Source organism: Callospermophilus lateralis, chromosome 2, assembly GCF_048772815.1.
Source record: "Callospermophilus lateralis isolate mCalLat2 chromosome 2, mCalLat2.hap1, whole genome shotgun sequence".
In the NCBI taxonomy this organism is placed as follows: domain Eukaryota; kingdom Metazoa; phylum Chordata; class Mammalia; order Rodentia; family Sciuridae; genus Callospermophilus; species Callospermophilus lateralis.
In genome coordinates this window covers 40,027,466-40,044,421 of record NC_135306.1, presented here as the reverse complement: position 1 = coordinate 40,044,421, position 16,956 = coordinate 40,027,466, and the positions used below count along the sequence as shown (strand labels likewise).

General features: G+C 36.8%; 1 non-coding gene across 1 annotated transcript; it reads left to right on the top strand.

Annotated features, from left to right (window-relative positions):
- Nucleotides 1–6,985: 6,985 nt before the first annotated feature.
- Nucleotides 6,986–7,092, top strand: LOC143393344 (U6 spliceosomal RNA). The gene has a single exon (XR_013090631.1). It is a non-coding gene; the product is annotated as a U6 spliceosomal RNA (small nuclear RNA).
- The last annotated feature ends 9,864 nt before the right edge of the window (nt 7,093–16,956 follow it).

Genomic DNA, 16,956 nt, shown 5'->3' with positions numbered 1-16,956 from the left:
GACATACCATGTTTGTGAAGACAAAAGTGATATAACACCAAAGACAATGCTCAAGGATCCTCTGAAATAATATTGGAGAGATTTATCAGGGAATAATAACATGCTTTAGTTTTATAGACCGTGTCATGGGTTTGACATTTATTTTAAAGGCATTTGGGATATACTGGAAAGTTTTTAGCAGCAGAGGGAATGGAGTAACATAGTAAAATTTGGCTTTTGAAGACAAGTGATCATTGTGGCTATATTAAGGAGAATTAATTGAACAGGGGTAAGAGCTGACATGGGAAAATGTGTTCAGAGGTTATATGAACTATAAAGATGAGAGGTGATGGGATGCAAAATAAAGAATAATAAATAGAAATACAGAGAAGGAAGTGAAATCAAGATATGTTGGCAGATGATTTAAAGAAATGGAAAATGAGTACCACATAGAAAATGAAGGTGAAGCAAACTTTTTTTTTTGACTTACAAAACTGAATAAATGGCATTACCAATAATTTAGAAAAGGGATACAGAAGAAAATCCAGGTGCTGAGGAAATGATCATGAGTATATTTGTGCAGATATTCAGTTTAAAGCAATACCAAAACCTCCAAGAATAGATTTCAAGTGGATATAAAGGTTTAGACTTGAGAGGAGATATAAGCTGAATATACAAAATGAGTCATTTAAATTTCAAATATTAATGAAAAAGCAAAAGAGATGTAATTTTGGAGAAGGGGAGTAGAGGTTGAAAAGAGAACCTGAGATCAAGTCTTGAAGAGTTGAATAGATAGAAAAATGAATCTGCAAAATAGAAGGAGAAATAATAGTTAGAGAGCAAGAGGATGCAGTGGGGACCTAGTGTCACTGAAGTTGAGTGAATAAATTATCTTAAGAGGAAGAAATCAGTGAATGCTACCCAGGAGTCAAAGAGGAAAAAAAAATGAATTTACAATGATGACCTTCATGAGACCATGTGTCAGAAGCCAAACTGAAGTTAACTGAGCAGTGAGTAATGACGAAGAAGTCAAGAGAGTGATTTTTCCCAGAAATTTTCATGAAGAAGCATAAGAAAGAGAGAAGGGAGGGGTGAGTGTCCAAGATTAGAGATGGGTGCTTGATTGTTGTTTTCTTTTGCGGCAAGATATGTGAAAACACTTAAAGGCAATAGACAGTGTTCATTTGACAGAAAGTCATTAATAAACACAGAAATAAACAAACAACAAGTAGCGTGTAATCCTAAGTGGTGGGAGAGCTGTGTCAAAACATAAGTGGCAGCATTAATCATACACAGTAAGAAGGGCATCACTTCTATTACAAGAGAACACAAATTATAATTAGAAGTGTAATGTGAATTACAATTCCAAGTGCAATACAAAGTTTATTTAATAGAGGGACATTAACAAAACTCATGCCCAGGGTCCAATACCCTTTAACTGTTTTATTTAAAGATGATGACATCGCTTAATGAAGATGTGGAGGAAAATTTTAAGGGCCAGGAATTTCCTGAGAGCGAAAAATTAATTAACATTGGTAGAGAGTTTGGAATAGGGTTTTTTTTTTTTAAAATAATAATAGAAAAGCCACAGAATAAAAACTTCAGTTTTGTAACCATGGATTTGTAATGATACCAAATATGTAAGTTGCTTCAGCAGATATCAGCTAGACAGACACAGGTATAGTTAAAATGCATTCAATCCATATATTGAGTTTTGCTAAAAGGATGGGATAAAAATACAATGAAAAAGGAGTTTTATCAATATTTTATAATTTAAGATAAAGTCAACAACCCTAGGCAATAAATATAGAGGTTCAGAAACCCAAGGATCAGGGCTCTAACCACAAACATAACTATCAAGGATGGTACAGAAACAGGAGTTGAGCCTAGATGTGGCTACAGAGTCAATAATCTTCATGGCATGCTATGTTTCCTAAAATAGTGAAGAATTAATGCAATAATAAATTAAATTCATAAGATGTTGCACAAAATAGACTTGAGCAAAGAATTATTTGGAAAAGGTAGAGCAATGATGAAATTCTTAATTCAGCTGGAAAAGACCAAAGTGGAAGTATTTAGACAAAATGGCAATTCTTTAGGTTGTGGGTAGGATCGATAGAGGGTCCAAGAGTGCTTAGCCATGAAGAAGTCAAAAAATGCCTTCTTCACTTAGAAGTTAAAATACATATTTAAACTACCCAGCATGAAGCCAGCTTTAGTATAAAGAAATATTTCAAGGCAGGTGCCAACATCTTTGTTGAATCATGAGGAATGGCAAAGAAACTGACAGACAGCAGTGAAAGAAGGACAGAGGATATTCTGTGAATCAAGCATTTTAAAAGGCAGGTAGTCTTGACCTGGGAGGTGCAGAACATGCAAGGATGATGGAAATCAGCTCCATCTTCAAACCCTGAGCTTGAAGTATGCTGAATACACACCTGCTTTTTTCAAGAGAGGCAAGATAAAAAGCAATTTCTCAGAGAAGAACTGTATTCTATTAAAGTTAGAAGACTACAGAAACATGCAGAGAGGAAGTATTAAAATTGAGTTTGGATATTATGATAAGAAATATGATTTTCTAGGTTATACACTGAAGGTAAATTTTGTGTGTGTAAAGATCCTTGTGAGTAGGTTTATGAGACAGTTTTTTATATCAAAGTAACTTAGTCTCTCAGGTTATGTTCTTCTGAAATGAAGGCAGGTATCTGAGAGGATATGTTTGCACTGATATACCAAAGGAAGAGCTGGCTGCAGAGGCTGCAAAGTTCCAGGATCCACTGGACTGGGTGTCTGAAGGAGAAGAATGTTAAGAGGTTGGTTATATCTGATAGTAATTAATAGATTCAAAAGTCACAGAGGTAGACCCTAGTCTTTACCACTTTGGTAATTCTCTAAGAGTCTTTGAGGTGGGGTGGTAGGTTGTCTTCCACAGCAGCTAACCATAAGGGCCACAATTCTGTCATCACTTGTGTTTAGTGAGAATGTCTTCCTCTAAGTTTTCTTTTATCTCCTAAACTTTGGAAAGTGGCATCTTGAAAAATGTTAAGACAGTTGATGCAAAGTGTCCTAACCACAAAAGTGATAACTGTGAGGTTATGATTATGTTAATAACCTCAATTTATCATCACACAATGTATACACACAGTTGTGTAGCAATTCATGATACATTTTGAGAGATGCATCACTAGATGGCTTCATTGGTCTTTGAACAACCAATGGAAATAGAGATAATTGCATAAACCTAGCGGCTACATGCCCATTACTCCACATGGCCTCTGAAGCAATCAAAAGACACAATCAACACAAGATGCATGAGGCTGCTTCCAAAGCAATAGGACACTCTGTTTTACAATAAACTTTTTTATAATTAGAAGGATTACTGAAGCCTTTAAAATAATGAAAAAAGAATAATGTGTAATAAATGCATAAACCAGTTACAGCCATTTACTATCATTATCAAGTGTTGTGTACTGTATTTAATCATATTTGCTATAGTTTTATACAATTGGCAGCACAATAAGTTTATCCTGCAGGACCATCCTCTATTTTCTAGGTTACAACTTTTATTAAGGTGTTGGAAGAAGCAGGGTTCTACACCCTAGATACTGAGGTTCTTAGTAGTAATCTTTTTATTTGCCTTTATTTTATTTTATTGGTGCTGGGGATCATACCCAGGACTTGTATCTCTGCCAAGCAAATGCTGTACTCCAGCCCTGTTTGCTTTTTTTTAAATTGTAGAGTCCTCTCCTCTACAGAATAAACTAGTCTTTGAAAAGAGGTGATATTCAGTGTTGAGATACAAAGTGATTCTGCACCATCCACCACTGCTCTCTCAAAAACTCCCAAAGCTGTTGCTGGGCTTATTGTCCCTGTCAGTATCATATTTTACCATGACACTTCCTTACCTCTGTGTCCTTCTCAGGACACTACCGCCCACCATGCCACACCTGAGAAAAAATATAATGCTCAATCTGTCAGTTGTACTGGATTATTTTTTAATGAGATTCACCATTGAATTCATGGGTCCTAAGTAAAATCTGGTAATTTGAATATCCTTAAATATTCAGCAAAAATTGAAGAAGGTTATCATTTCCTGCTGTAGATGGTGTTATTTAGATGGTGTTCAAAATAAATGAGCATTGTTTCTAACGAAGAATCACTCTTAAATAATTTACCAACTTTATCAGTTTTTGTTATCCTTATAAAAAGACATCATTAAAATATTAGCCTCTTAAATAGGATGCTCCCACTGAGTAATCTGGCCACATTTTGCATAAACTTTTATGTCGTCAGTTGACCCTCTTGTGGCCTGAAGAGATTGAGTTTGCTATAAGTTTTTTTGTGCAATTTTTCAGTTTTATAACAAATGCCTAACCTGATCATTTTTCTCCCTCCTCTAAAATGGCTAAATTCACTATTTTCCTTTCAGTTCCAAGCTACAACTTTGATTTACCATCAGAACAAAATATGGATAAGCTGAAATAGATAGAGAACTAGTGCTCCACACCAACGGACTGAGAAGAAAACACATACACCCATGTAGTGTTTGTTATCAGCTTCATCTGAGCAGAGCAGAATGGAACATTAACTTCAACCTCCTCACCTCACTGAGCCTGGGCTAAAGCTTTCAAGCGCAGTGTGATTTTGAACTCCATTAGTCTCCTATACTCAGGCTGTGAGAAGATTCATTCTCATGCAAGGTCTGCAACTGGTTGCTAATAAAATCCTACCCTGACAAATAAATGGACTGTAATATAACCTGCTTCAGGGCAGTGAAATCTCAGCCACTCAAATATGATCTGTAGCAAAGCAATATGCAGCTTTCTGCTATTCCCCCAGCAACTCCTGCAGAATGCTCCTCCATCCCTTTGCTTGTCCAAATTTCTCCATTAATGAACTAAAAAACATAAATCACCCACCACCAAATCACAACGTCTTTTCGTTATGGTGTATGAAAGACAATTTCAAACAAGATAGCTATTGAGTTTAATACAAAGCCCCTGTTAGAGCAGTGCAAATCAAATTTTAGGATTTTTTTATATTAAACAAATAACATAATGGAAATTGAATCAGATAAAGCAAAGAATTTTCCTTAATAAGCTGAAACACAACATGTTCTGTGTCTTTTATGTTTATTTGTGAATTTTAATAAACTAATACCCCCAATGAAGCAAACGGTAGCATTGACTTATCCAAAGTTTGTTATTACAATTTACCGAATTATGAAATGCATAGTAAGGAAGTGGGAAACAGATATAAAAAAAGAGATAAGGCAGGGGGAAAGGAAAGGAGATTGGGAGGGTTCTTCCTATAGCATATTCTTCCTTACTTTTCTCTCAGGGATTCTGTGAGGCTCAAATGAGATAATGTTTGTGAAATTGCATTATACATTATGGAACAATAGACAGATGCATGACATAATTTTTACCAAATAGAATACACTCATTTCTTAATAGAAATGCTCGTTCACTAAATTTCATATCTGCTATAAATCTAATAGCATAAATGCTGTTAGAAATAAAATGCTATTATATTACAAAGGGAAAAGAATTCTAATGCATAATTAATGTTTAGAGAATTTACATTGTCCTCAGAGTTATAAATTATAATGTTCCTTTATCCATGGTAAACTTGCCTAAATAGCTCAACTGGTACTCACTGAGGGTAAGTTTTTTCCTTGCTCATTTCATGTTAAAGCATGCCTAGGTGCCATCTTACCATAATTTCACTGTTTGCCAGAGTTCCAAACATGAATTCAGCTTAGAGTTATGCAACCTCCGTGTGAGGCTTAGATAAAGTGGCCACAGTCAATGGAAATATTATCAACAAAGCAGCACTTCATGAGAATGGACACATACAGGAGAGGACAGGGGATAACAGAAGCATAAAAAAGAGAGGATGAGCAGAAGCAGAATGGTCACTCTTGGTAGGCTTCCTATGGAAGTACATCCCTGAAGGAGAAAAAAGTGTGAGTTGGTGAAAAATAGGAATGAGGGCATGTAGCACCATACAACAATACAACATGCACAGGATAATTTATATGAGATCTATGCAAGATCATCTGTTTCCTCTGTATCCCTGCTGGACAAGAAATTAGCCCTAAAGGAGATTGGTAAGAAAATAAGTTGTAGACATTATTTAAAGCCTTCAAGAACTTAGAACCTTTCAAGGTGAAACAACAAGTTTTATTTCAGCTTAATTGAAAGTACTGGATGTGATCTTGCCTAGATCACTTATGATCTCCAAATCTTGGTGTGTTCAGCTATAATATGATGATGACAATAATCACGTGATCACGTTAACTTTATGAGCTGTTCAACGATTAGTAGATATTATTATTTATCAGGTGTGAGGCTTAGTTTTATGTGTCTAGTTGATGGGCCCAAGAGGAATCCAACACAACATCATTTCTGGGCATGTCTGTGAGGATATTTCTGGAAGTCAGTACAGCCAGGTGTTCCATAAAGAAATTTAATTCAATAAAGATCTGTATATATCATGGTAGTCCCACAAAGTTTTGTCACCTAGTGACATCATAGCTGTTTTAGTTTGTGTAAGTGCACTATGGCTTTGTACAACAATGAAATTCCCAAATGACATACTTCTCAGAAGGGATCCCATTGTTAAGCAACAAATACACAACTGTATATAAACCAGACTAAGCAAAGCAACTAATGGGTTTGCCATTATCCTATCCATTGTTGAGGGTTTAAATAGAAAAAAAGGCTGTGAAAGGTTAATGAGCTCTCTGCCAACTGAGTCAAAACATGGATCTTTTCGTGTCTTCAGCACTCTTTATTCTTATGCCTTCAAACTATACCACTGGCTTTCCTGGGTCCCCAGCTCTCAGACAGCAGACCAAGGGACTTTTCTGTCTCTGTGTCAGGTGAGCCAATTCCTTATAATAAATTTATCCTGTGCTTCTATCTAGCCATCCATCACACTTCTTCTGTTTCTCTGGACAACCCGACCATTAAAGAAAACATTCAATAAGAAGTGAAATTGTGTGCTCGCTTTGGCAGCACATATACTAAAATTGGAATGATACAGAGAAGATTAGCATTGCCCCTGCACAAGGATGACACGCAAATTCTTGAAGCGTTCCATATCAAAAAAAAAAAAAAAAAAAAAAAGGAGTGAAATAGAGTTTGAAAAAGATAAAAATCATGTTGTAGAAAATAAAGTTGCCTCTCTTTTAAGTTCATTACAATTGAATCATGTGTGAGTCATAAGTCACAGTAGTTATTTTACTTGGAGGGTTTTTAAGGATAAAAACATTCTATGAGAAAGAAAACAAACTTAGTCACTTCAGAAATATGCTCAAATCTAGGATACTTATTGCTTGTGTGTTTTTGTATATATTATTTAACTTATTTGGACCTAATAAAATTATTATGCTAAGGAATACTGTCTTGGTAGAGATGAAAGGGAAAAAAAAACAGGTAAGGGATGTAAACAAGCCATATTCATTGAAGGGACAAGATATATTTCACTTTCCTCCCTTCTCTTTCACTTAAAAAATGTCATAGGAGAAAATGTCACATCATGAACTTCATTTGTGTCAAAAAAGAACAAAGCTGGTGACAATGAAGCAGAGCAAAGCACTGGTTGAAATAAAATATTATATATTCACACAGAGACACATATAAACACTTACATATGTATATGAATGCATTCTTTTAAAATAAATGTTGATAAATAAAGGAAAGAATAATTAGCAGAAGGAAAACTCTGCCAAAATGCAGATATTGACCAGATATTCCTTAGAGTAACTGTCTGGTCCACGATCACATCAATGTGAACCTTTATAACCTGATGTCCAGGGGATATTAAATATAGATATGAATACCTCTTTAAGTTGGTAGCACTCCTCAGGGAAAACTGTTTAGCTTCCTTCAAGCAGAAAAGAAAAAATCTATTTTCAAATCTTAATTAGTCAGAAAATTTGAGGTCACTTAATGTTGGAGAGAGTGTGCAAAACATTCTTCTTAGGAATTCTGCATTCAACATAGGTTTTTGTGATGGAGGAAGGAAATAATATATGGAAGTTCTTTTTATGATTTTTTTATATTTGTAGATGGACAGAATGTCTTTATTTTATTTGTTTATTTTTATGTGGTGCTGAAGATCAACCCAGTGCCTCACACATGCAAGGCAAGTGCTCAGCCATGTGCCACTGAGCTATAGCCCCAGCCTGGGAAGTTTTTTTTAATAAGAGTTTTGTTTTGTTTTGTTTTGTTTTGTTTTGTTTAACACACCTATAAATGTCAATATCTGGCAATACTGTTTCAGAAAAAAAATCCATAATGTATGAAAAGAGACCCACAATGATCTACATGTGGCATTACTCCTCAAATTGATCAGATTACAATCTGAAATACTTCATAAAATTATTGTTTTTGGTATCAATTCTTTATAATTTAGGATTACTATTTTTTACAAAAAAAATGAAACAAGAATAAAAGGAACACTTAAATATTACCATCAAACAGGTGCTGAAGGGTCCTACACAAACTTTAAATGAAGTACTGGTGGCTTTGGGGATTGCTGCTGTCAGCTCCTGGTTTTTTATAATCAGTCTTATGAATCACTAGGCTTTTATTTGTTTATTAGTCTTCTTGATTCACAGTTCTTTTGACCACAATCCATAGTCAAGTGACTATGTCCATCTGAGTATGACTTCATTTTCTTTTTCATAGTTGTTGATGGACCTTTATTTTATTCATTTATTTATATGTGGTGCTGAGAATCAAACCCAATGCCTCACTCACGCAAGGCGAGTGTTCTACCACTGAGCCACAACCCCAGCTCTGACTATGAATTCTTTAAGAAACTCTCTTTACTTGCTTGGCAATGAATTCTTCCTTTGGGCTTAGTGAATGAGTTTATCAAGCAAATATAAGAAATAATTAACATATGAATCTTAGATTAAGAAGTTTATTTCCCCCATACCTAAATAAACTATGAACTAGTTGTGTAGAGTACATACATGTATATAAGAAGAAATCTGGGAATGATTAAATATGAAATTAAAAGTCAAGACACACCCTTGGTTACAAAGGACTATATATCATTTAAATATGATTAGTAGATTTTGAAGGATATGAAACACTGAATCATATACCAGATTTTGCTTTGAGATTTTACACACACACACACACACACACACACACACATACACACAAATACCATATGTAACTGAGGCATTATCTCTTGTTAACCTTAACACTCAGTATAAAATACATCATACGTTTACTCATGTTCTCATTTGACAGCATTGCTACAGATGTCTAAGCTATTTGGGGTCAAATGCAAGAAAATAAAAAGGTTTACAGCAGTGATTTGTGGTTCACCAACAAGCATCTTTTAATGTTGCTCTTCATTGGCCTTTCCACCTGAAAAGATTTGCTACTAATCTGCATTTTTTAAGAAAGTCATTTATTTTCCTATTTATTTAAATGTAAAACACATTTTCTGAGCAGACTTTGTGCCATTATGTAAATATAAATCTTTTTTCTCACAGTAAGTGGAAATCATTTTTCCTATCGTTTTTTTTTTTTTTTTTTTTTACTCTAGCTAGCCAAGGCAGGCTTTCTATTGCTAAGTATATGGTGTTCTGTTGGTTGTTTTGGAAAACAGACATCACTTGTATATTCCCAATTGCCCCTTTAGTGTAACTCCTGGGTAGCCTGAGAACACACAAGGCCAGGTTTTGAAAAAGTGGCTTACAGTATGTTGACAAAACAAATACTAACTTGGATACATGAAGAATCCAGGGATAGGGGGACCCAATATGGCTGCCGGCAAGGAGGCAGCACTTTCAATGCCTCCGCAGTAACGGGAGCAGAGAGGACCATTAATTCACCTGCATGCGGCCTGCTGAGGGACTTCTAGCAAAATTCCGCTGAAAGGAGACCTGCCGGGAATTAGTAAGTCTATTAGAGGGGTCACTTTGTCCCAGACGAGTGAATCTCAGCGAGTGAAACTCAGCAGGAACTCACGGCCAACGCCGAACTCCCGCTGCTGCCCACACTTTGCAGGTACTTACAAACGGCCACAGCCTGCTTGGGCCCCAGCCGGCCTAGCGCAGAGGCGGTTCAGCGCTGCAAACGACCACCCCCTCCAACCACCCCCTCCCCCCCGCCGGCTCGGCGCTGTGAACAACGACCCCCACCCCCCCACCCCTGCCCCGCCGCGCTCGTGTGAACAGCTCCCGCGGGGGGCGCAGTCCCGCCGGCTCAGCCGAAAAACCGCTGCTCACACATTGCAGCGAGCATACGGAAGGCTGGGTCCTGCCTTCCCAGCTCTGTGAGCCGCCTTTGGCGGTTTGGCACTGGAAACAACCACCCCAACCCCCAACCCCACGCTCGTGTGGACAGTCCCCGCCTGCCGGGCGCTGCTAAAGGCCCCGCCCGCCCGGCTCTTGCACGGGGGGAATCAGGAGTGGCGCGGGACCCGCGGCGCGGAATTCCGGCTACCGCTATCACCAGTGCTGACAACTGAGGTCTCTTGCACCAGCTTCCAGGGGCGTGGCTACCAGAGGGCAAGCAAATTCGCTGGGGGTTCTCAGCCCCAAGCTCTACAAACTTAGGGTCCAAGGGAATGGCAAACAGGGAGAATGTGCCCAGGCGTTCTTGAAAACAGGGCTCACAGGAACAGCAGACTTGGTGTGTAGCCAATATTGTGGTGAGCATCACCGGTGCACTCAGGATTAGAGACCCGCCCAGTCCAGGAGGAAGAGCTGCTGCACAGCGATTGGCTCCCGCCTACTGAGAGGAGAAGAGTGGCCCGGTGGGCACAGCTCCACCTACTGGAAGAATAGTGAATCGAACTCTAAGACTGCATGTATTTCCCCCCCCCCCCCTGGTCTCCTGTTTTATTCACACTATGGATGATCTCTCTCATACCAGAATTGTAGTTAACAATCTGAATTGATGAGTCTAAAAGACTGCATGTATTAAAAATTTTTTCTTTTCTTTTTTTTCTTTTTATTGGTTTTGTTTTGTTTTTGTTGTTGTTTTCCCCAAATTTTTTTAATTCATTTTATTTTATTTTTTAATACTAATTTTCATTTTTATTATTGTGATTATGATTTCTTTTTAATTCTTTTTAATTTTCTGTTTCCTTTCTCTCTCTCTTCTTTTCTTCTGTCTTTGCATTTATTTTCAATTCTCATATTCCCCCTTCCTTGAATTCTGCCTGCTTACTCTCATTCTCTTTGGTGACTTATTCCCTCCCCCTATAATACCTTTCCTCCCAAGCAGCAAATAAATTTATAGGAGTAATCAACAACTCAGTAGTCAAACAGAACAAGAAGCAATATGAAAAAGCAAGGAAGGAAAGGAGTACAAACAATGCAGGAAGGCCTAAATATCCAGGAGAATATAGATTCATCAGAAAAATGGTCATATAAAGACCTCAAGGAATACCTTAGACAGATGGAATGGAACCTTAAAGAGGATACGAGACAGCAAATTCAAGCAGCAAAAGAACACATTGAGAACGAATTACAAAAACAGATAAAAGAAGAAGTTAAGCATCTTTATCAGGAGATAGAGATTATAAAAAAGAATCAGACAATAATCTTAGAAATGAAGGAACTTATAAACCAAATTAAAAACTCAAATGAGAGTATCACTAACAGAGTGGAGCAAGTAGAAGCCAGAACGTCAGATAATGAAGACAAAATATATCATCTTGAAAAGAGTCTAGCCAACTCTGATAGGCTGGTTAAAAATCACGAGAGAAGCATCCAAGAGATATGTGATAACATTAAAAAACCAAATTTAAGAGTGATCGGGATAGAGGAAGGCACAGAGATTCAAACCAAGGGAATGTGTAATCTACTACATGAAATAATTACAGAAAACTTTCCAGAAATAAAAAAGGAAACAGATATACAAATTGTAGATGCATACAGAACACCGAGCATACAAAATCAAAGTAGACCAACGCCAAGACACATTGTTATGAAGATATCCAATATACAGAACAAAGAGAAAATATTAAAAGCTACAAGAGAAAGGAGGCAGATTACATTCAGGGGTAAACCAATAAGGTTAACAGCGGATTTTTCATCACAGACACTGAAAGCGAGAAGATCCTGGAACAATGTATTTCAAACACTGAAAGACAATGGATGCCAACCAAGAATTCTGTATCCAGCAAAATTAAGCTTCAGGTATGACAACGAAATAAAAATCTTTCATGATAAACAAAAGCTAAAAGAATTTGCAGCCAGAAAACCAGCATTGCAAAATATCTTGAGCAAAACACTACACGAGGAAGAAATGAGAAACAATAACCAAAGCCAACAGTGGGAAGTGCCCCAGTAAAGACTGACCGGAGGGGGGAAAGCTAATCATGGAGAAATAAACTAAATTTAAAAAAAAAAAAAGAGAGAGACAAATAATCAAACATGGATGGAAGTACAAACCATATAGCAATAGTAACTCTAAACATTAATGGTTTAAACTCTCCAATAAAGCGACATAGACTGGTAACATGGATTAAAAAAACAAATCCAACAATATGCTGCCTCCAGGAGACACATCTGACAGGAAAAGACATACACAGGCTGAAGGTGAAAGGTTGGGAAAAAATATACCATGCACACGGTCCTCGCAAACAAGCAGGTGTGGCCATCCTCATATCGAACAAAATCGACTTCAAGACTAAGTTAATCCAAAGGGATAAGGAAGGCCATTATATACTGTTAAAAGGAACCATTCACCAACAAGACATAACAATTATCAATATTTATGCACCAAATAATGGTGCTGCGACGTTCATAAAACAAATTCTCCTCAAGTTCAAGAATCAAATAGACCACAATACAATAATTATGGGTGACTTCAACACACCTCTCTCACCATTGGACAGATCCTCCAAACAAAAGTTGAATAAAGAAACTATAGATCTAAATAACACAATCAATAACCTAGACTTAACTGACGTATATAGAATATATCAACCATCATCAAGTGGATATACTTTTTTCTCAGCAGCACATGGATCCTTCTCAAAAATAGACCATATATTATGCCATAGGGCAAACCTCAGTAAATATAAAGGGGTGGAGATAATACCATGCATTTTATCTGATCATAATGGAATGAAACTGGAAATCAATGATAAAAGAAGGATGGGAAAATCCTATATCACATGGAAAATGAACAATATGTTACTGAATGATCAATGGGTTACAGAAGACATAAAGGAGGAAATCAAAAAATTCTTAGAGATAAATGAAAATACAGACACAACTTATCGGAATCTATGGGACACAATGAAAGCAGTTTTAAGAGGGAAATTCATCCCCTGGAGGTCATTCCTCAAAAAAAAGAAAAACCAACAAATAAATGAGCTCACACTTCATCTCAAAGCCCTAGAAAAGGAAGAACAAAACAACAGCAAATGCAGCAGAAGGCAAGAAATAATTAAAATCAGAGCGGAAATCAACGAAATTGAAACAAAAGAAACTATTGAAAAAATCAACAAAACTAAAAGTTGGTTCTTCGAAAAAATAAACAAGATTGACAGACACTCAGCCATGCTAACGAAGAGAAGAAGAGAGAGAACTCAAATTACTAACATACGGGATGAAAAAGGCAATATCACAACAGATGCTACAGAAATACAGAAGACAATTAGAAATTATTTTGAAAACCTATATTCCAATAAAATAGAAGATAGTGAAGACATCGATAAATTTCTTAAGACATATGATTTGCCCAGACTGAGTCAGGAGGATACACACAATTTGAACAGACCAATATCAATGGAGGAAATTGAAGAAGCAATCAAGAGACTACCCACCAAGAAAAGCCCAGGACCGGATGGGTATACAGCGGAGTTTTACAAAACTTTTAAAGAAGAATTAATACCAATACTTTTCAAGTTATTTCAGGAAATAGAAAAAGAGGGAGCTCTTCCAAATTCATTCTATGAGGTCAACATCACGTTGATTCCGAAACCAGACAAAGACACCTCAAAGAAAGAAAACTACAGACCAATATCCCTGATGAACCTAGATGCAAAAATCCTCAATAAAATTCTGGCGAATCGGATACAAAGGCACATCAAAAAAATTGTGCACCATGATCAAGTAGGATTCATCCCTGGGATGCAAGGATGGTTCAATATACGGAAATCAATAAATGTTATTCACCACATCAATAGACTTAAAGATAAGAACCATATGATCATCTCGATAGACGCAGAAAAAGCATTCGACAAAATACAGCATCCCTTTATGTTCAAAACATTAGAAAAACTAGGGATAACAGGAAATTACCTTGACATTGTAAAAGCTATCTATGCTAAGCCTCAGGCTAGCATCATTCTGAATGGAGAAAAATTGAAGGCATTCCCTCTAAAATCTGGAACAAGACAGGGATGCCCTCTATCACCACTTCTATTCAATATAGTTCTCGAAACACTGGCCAGAGCAATTAGACAGACAAAAGAAATTAAAGGCATAAAAATTGGAAAAGAAGAACTTAAATTATCATTATTTGCGGATGACATGATTTTATACCTAGAAGACCCAAAAGGGTCTACAAAAAAACTACTAGAACTAATAAATGAATTCAGCAAAGTAGCAGGATATAAAATCAACACGCATAAATCAAAGGCATTCCTGTATATCAGCAACAAAACTTCTGAAATGGAAATGAGGAAAACCACTCCATTCACAATATCCTCAAAAAAAATAAAATACTTGGGAATCAACCTAACAAAAGAGGTGAAAGATTTATACAATGAAAACTACAGAACCCTAAAGAGAGAAGTAGAAGAAGATCTTAGAAGATGGAAAAATATACCCTGTTCATGGATAGGCAGAACTAACATCATCAAAATGGCGATATTACCAAAAGTTCTATATAGGTTTAATGCAATGCCAATCAAAATCCCAAAGGCATTGCTTGTAGAAATAGATAAAGCAATCATGAAATTCATATGGAAAAATAAAAGACCCAGAATAGCAAAAGCAATTCTAAGCAGGAAGTGCGAATCAGGCGGTATAGCGATACCAGATTTCAAACTATATTACAGAGCAATAGTAACAAAGACAGCATGGTACTGGTACCAAAACAGGCGGGTGGACCAATGGTACAGAATAGAGGACACAGAGACCAATCCACAAAGTTACAACTATCTTATATTTGATAAAGGGGCTAAAAACATGCAATGGAGGAAGGATAGCATCTTCAACAAATGGTGTTGGGAAAACTGGAAATCCATATGCAACAAAATGAAACTGAACCCCCTCCTCTCACCATGCACAAAAGTTAACTCAAAATGGATCAAAGACCTTGATATCAAATCAGAGACTCTGCGTCTGATAGAAGAAAGAGTTGGCTACGATCTACATATAGTGGGGTCGGGCTCCAGATTCCTTAATAGGACACCCATAGCACAAGAGTTAATAGCAAGAATCAACAAATGGGACTTACTTAAACTAAAAAGTTTTTTCACAGCAAGAGAAACAATAAGAGAAGTAAATAGGGAGCCTACATCATGGGAACAAATATTTACTCCTCACACATCAGATAGAGCCCTAATATCCAGAATATACAAAGAACTCAAAAAATTAGACAATAAGATAACAAATAACCCAATCAACAAATGGGCCAAGGACCTGAACAGAAAATTCTCAGAGGAGGACATACAATCAATCAACAAGTACATGAAAAAATGCTCATCATCTCTAGCAGTCAGAGAAATGCAAATCAAAACCACCCTAAGATACCATCTCACTCCAGTAAGATTGGCAGCCATTATGAAATCAAACAACAACAAGTGCTGGCGAGGTTGTGGGGAAAAGGGTTCTCTTGTACATTGCTGGTGGGGCTGCAAATTGGTGCGGCCAATTTGGAAAGCAGTATGGAGATTCCTGGGAAAGCTGGGAATGGAACCACCATTTGACCCAGCTATTGCCCTTCTCAGACTATTCCCTGAAGACCTTAAAAGAGCGTATTACAGGGATACTGCCACATCGATGTTCATAGCAGCACAATTTACAATAGCTAGATTGTGGAACCAACCCAGATGCCCTTCAATGGATGAATGGATTAAAAAAATGTGGCATCTATACACCATGGAGTATTACGCAGCACTAAAAAATGACAAAATCTTGGAATTTGCAGGGAAATGGATGGCACTAGAGCAGTTTATGCTTAGTGAAGCTAGCCAATCCCTAAAAAACAAATACCAAATGTCATCTTTGATATAATGAGAGCAACTAAGAATAAAGCAGGGAGGAAGAGCAGGAAGAAAAGATTAACATTAAACAGAGACATGAGGTGGGAGGGAAAGGGAGAGAAAAGGGGAATTGCATGGAAACGGAGGGAGACCCTCATTGTTATACTAAATTACATATAAGAGGTTGTAAGTGGAATGGGAAAATAAACAAGGTGAGAAATGAATTACAGTAGAAGGGGTAGAGAGAGAAGATGGGAGGGGAGGGGAGGGGGGATAGTAGAGGACAGGAAAGGTAGCAGAATACAACAGTTACTATTATGGTATTATGTAAAAATGTGGATGTGTAACCCATGTGATTCTGCAATCTGTACTTGGGGTAAAAAAGGGAGTTCATAACTCACTTGAAGCTAATGTATGCTAATGTATGAAATATGATATGTCAAGAGCTTTGTAGGGTTTTGAACAACCAATAAAAAAAAAAAAAGAACCCAGGGATAAACTTTAAAAGGGGAATTATTATTTTCATACTTATAAACCCTAAAATTTTATACTTTAGGAGTATGAATAAAGGTTGTAATAAATAGCAGTAACACATTTTCAAAAGATAATAGCTTTTTTATTTTGAAAACAAATGCCATATATATTATTATACTACATCGAATGTGGAATTTCTCATAAACCCATCCTTTCATGATCTGCAAAAGGAAGGGAATGACCTTTTCTTTGGGTACAATGTTATTATGTACTGTTGCAATCTTTGTTATATAAGCT